This window comes from Pygoscelis adeliae, unplaced genomic scaffold (genome assembly GCF_000699105.1).
Source record: "Pygoscelis adeliae isolate BGI_AS28 unplaced genomic scaffold, ASM69910v1 Scaffold9, whole genome shotgun sequence".
NCBI classification, from domain to species: Eukaryota; Metazoa; Chordata; class Aves; order Sphenisciformes; family Spheniscidae; genus Pygoscelis; species Pygoscelis adeliae.
Window position 1 is genome coordinate 3,010,512 of NW_008825557.1, and position 4,629 is coordinate 3,015,140.

Here is a 4,629-nt window from a genome sequence, read left to right on the forward strand (position 1 = left end):
CATCTCCGGGGGAGAACGGGCGCGTAATTCCTCGCGCTCTGATAGCTCCGGTAGATACAAGGAACTATCTGTATTTTTTAATTAAGATTCTGAAAACACTCGGTGTCTTCTTCACAGAGCTCGCATCAAGATACCAGAAGGTATTCCTCCTTCCAATTTACGCTTGTTTCAGTTTAGTAGTAGGAGGCTTCCAAAGGAGTCATAGAGTAAATAGGTTCCTTTATACTTGAAGATCTTGATCTTCTGACCAAACCTCCCACTCCCATAACCTGTTTTAGGCATATGCCAAAGAAACCCGGAACAAAAATAAACCAAATATATACTGAAGCTTGAGAGGTATCTCTTTTCTGTATTTTAATAATATGCTCAACTTCAATATGTATTAGCTTCAGGTTTAGTTCCCGTGAGAAAGATGCACACTATCGGTACTGTAGTCTCTAAGCTGTTCCTATAAGAAATACTTGAAAGCATGGAAAGAAAAGGTTTAAAAATGTTTGAGTGAAATTCCTAACTTAGGAAAACTTGTGATGATGATCGATCACATATATCAAATTACGTGAAATAAAATATCACATCAAGGATACTTTCTGTAGTTCTACTGAAGTTGTTTGTTGGTTTGCTGTGTTTTTTCTAGCTCAAATGTTCAGTACATTATATCCTATAAATTAATCCATTAATTTGAAATTAGTTGGTCAGCTGTAGGTATCGAGCTTTCAATAATGCGGATATTCTTCTCCCATATGAAAGATTAGGGGTTTTGATTTGGTGCTACAAAAAGACAGTCCTCTAGCAATTAATAAAGCCCAATTTATGGTCCTGTCAGCTCAACATTGAGACAATAATACAGGACTTCCTTTCCTGACAAATAATCAAAAGAGGTTTCATTTTCAGCTCTAGATTCTTTTCGTAATCAATAACTGCTTATTTTTTAACATGCCTAGCTTTACAGAAAACAGTTACTGCTTTCAGTTCCTTTTTTCTTTGCAGTTTTTCCAGAATAGAATTCTTCACTTGCAGCAAAGGGTTTCCCCCACCCCCATAGAGATGAGAATGGGTTCCATTAAAGAATCACTTGGATTCTTGTTGTAATCTTAAAGTGGTTTCAGAGACTTACACATTTCATCAGGAAACAGAAAAAAACCCAAACAAAGCCTATACATTTGGACAAGTGGGTATCAGGTAGTGTTATAACATTGTGTCTGTTTTAAATCAGAGGTTTGAAGCCAGTCCAGGTTCAAAGTCTTTTCTGACACCATTGACTATTTGGAAAAATTATCACCTCACCTTAAATTTTTGTGGACAGCCCGTGTATCAGAAAGGCGTCTTTCAGAAACAGTATCTTGGAAGGAAAAGACAAAGACTATACTCTATTAAATTCTTATTCTAACAGAATGTCCATTAATATACTACTGAGAGGTGGTAATCAGGAGCTCAAACTTTCACAGCTTGTGCCTTGAGTTTAGTGCCTTGAAATTGTCTGGCTGCAGTATTCCTTACTTTGTACATTTCAGAAAGACTAAGTTCTGGTACATGAAGTGTACCTGAATAATCAGCTCTTCTGAAGTCAAAATCCTGCCTGTGACATCAGAATTAGTGACCAAGAGATTGGTGTGATGTGACAGGGAGGATTATGACTTCAAGTAGGAATTCAGTAGCAAGGACTCAAATGAGACAAAAATCCTATTTTTAAGCGAAGAAAATAAATCCTAATAATTGTAGGAAAAGAAGAAAATGGTACTAAGGGGATGCGCAATGGACTCTAATATGAGCTGTTTCTTAATTCTTTTTGAAGCCATGAGGCACAAAGAACTCTCTAAGGATTAAAGAAGATAACAGCTGTGATGCATAAGTTTATATTAATGCATTTATTTTTTTCTTCAATATTTTTAGAAGTATTTAGAATGTTTGAAACCAAGAATTTTCTTTACAGACTGGATGTACGTGCACATCGACTGGATGTACGTGCACATCCCTTCTTCCTAATTCCTCTAGTATTAAGCCAGTGGTCTTTCCTTTTGAGAAAACAACACAAGAAATATTTAAAGCCACCTTGTAAGCTTTAACTTCAAGATTCAGCTATGCATCTGACTTTTTTCTTTCCTTCCTCTTCAGTCTAGAAGGTAATTTCGCAGTTCCTGCATTCTTATACTAATATTTTTGTACACTCAATACCAATTGCATAAAATCATGCGGTGATAATTGGTTTCTGAATATATGCTATTTTCCCCCTTCTGGATGAGTAAGAATAGCTTCCATAAAACCCCATATATTTATCTACTATTTGGTCAAACAATGCAAAGGGCTTTTTTTTATTTATTTATAGGAACCAAAATTACTTATTCTTCTTCAAAATACAAAAGTTTCTTCCAAAACCCACTCTGGTTATTAACAGCAGAATATTCTACTGATCTGCCTCTTCTACCTCATGTATTGCTTGTTTGAAGGTCTGAGTGCTTCTCAGTCTGAGCAAAAGAGGTTTGGGTTTTTGGTGTTTTCTTCTGAGGGTTTTTTTTCAATGGAGGGAACATTCCTGAGACCTTCTAAGTAGAAAAAGCCAGGTATAAGGATTTCTAGAGTGCTGATCACAGCCCCACTGAAGAGCTCGGTCGCGAGATTAAGAATGTGTCTCACAGAGGAAAATGTTTGATTCTATAATGCAAATAAAAAAAAATAATGCTTTGGTCAAACATACAATCACACAAATCTAGTCATAGTCTGCAGTTTCCTTGCCTTCATAGATTTGTCCTGTCTAAATGTAGCTGCTTTTTGTACTATGGGCCAGACAGAATATGTGGGAGGCTTTTGATATGGGCATAATTTTCCAAAGACAAAAAGCCATCTTTCTGGGAGTTTGCTAAAATAGACTGAGGTCACTCTACAGTGCAAGTGCTTGTCGTCCTTTCTATATGGAGAAATGGATTGCTCTGGACATTAGAAATGACCTCTCACTGGTCAAGGATTAAGACATACTGTGGGGGAAGTGCACAATATGCACCATTTCTTTTAAATTCTGAAGCCAACCTGAGAGTTAGTATAACCATCATTAACTTAAAAAAGGCCCTTATTTCTGTGGAAAAGATTTTTTATGTATTTATTACAGATTTAGTGGATGGAAGAGGCAGGCAGAGCTATCAGCACTGTGCTTTATTTTTTTCTTAAGGTGAGGTTAAGTCAGTACCTGGAATCATCTCAAGAAAACCTTGCATTCTTCCAAAAAAGGGGCTGATTCGATCTCAAATATTTGTACTTTATCTGCTCTTAACCAACAAATACTGATTTAGTAATTATGTATGTTTTTCTTGATGTACAGGATTTTATATAAAAGATTAATTCTATTAAACTATGTATTAGTCATATTAAGCTCTGGGAATTCTTCTTCAAATTAGTGATATTTTACCCATCAATGAAATGGTAAATAAAAACTTTTAAACTTTACTTTAGATAAATACATATTTCTCATTTTGAATTCATGTTTTGGCTCATATAGTATCTTCAAAGGAATAGTTGTTTCGTCTATATAATGAGGCCCAATTTCAACCAATTTAGCTTTAGGCTCCTGTGATACCTCGTTAAGAGCCTACTCACCCTGACTTCCTAGAGTCGACAAAGAGAGAAACAACTCCAGAGAGCAATCCATCCTACCTACTATCTCGGTGTATGTATCCGTTGACTATAAAAGGCAGGCTGGGATGACTGTTGTCCTTAAGTTAGGAGTCTTAGATACTTTAAATTAGGCAGGATGATCCTGAGACTGAGGGCCTGAGCCAGCCTGATAAGTCAATGGGAAAACTACCCTGGACTTCAGATGTCTTTAAGGTCACATCCTTAGAGAAACTAAGAGTGAATTAATGCAGGAAACTAATGAACCACTTAGAGTTCGTACTCGTGGTTGCGCTGAAGCACTTTGGGAAGTCTTCTTTGACAAAGATGCCTCTTGCCAGACTTACTCTGTGCCACTGTAGCCACATTCCTAATCATATGCAGAATCTCCAGTATCATCAGGTACTCACCTTTCACTCCACAAGCACTTAAAAAAAAAAGAAAAAACAGTAAGAAACCCTCTTAGAATGTATAGCATGGATTAGAAACACTCTCTCCTCATACTGAAGTGTGAGGCGCTAGTAAAGTGCTTAGTTCTCACAAATCTCTGCATTGGTGCATGACAATATGCCACTTTGACTAGTTGGCTCTTCTAAGTATGTAGAGTTTGGAACTTCTATTTGCCCTGTTTCTGTGCGCTGATTCTCTAACATGAGAGAGTCTCATCATTTGCTTGAGCCATTGGGTAAAATATATATCAGACATGATTTAAGTTATTTTATCTAATCTGGTTCTTGAAGACCAATGCACATAAAGACCATATTGCATCAGGCAGAAAATATCTGCAGAATTAACAGTCTATGATTCAGTCATGACCATTCCTTCATATGTTTCTTCTTGATTCAGAAGAAAGCGTGGCTAAACTGAAGGACTGAAGTGGGTCAAAACATAAATAAAATTTACGAGTCCAGGTCATTTTAGTTAGGGTGCTGAATCCTACTTTGCACATTAAACTGGAATTATTCACTAAGTTCTCCAGTCTTACAGCAGGGAAAAGAGTAAATCAGATGAGAATCTCAATCTCAGCAG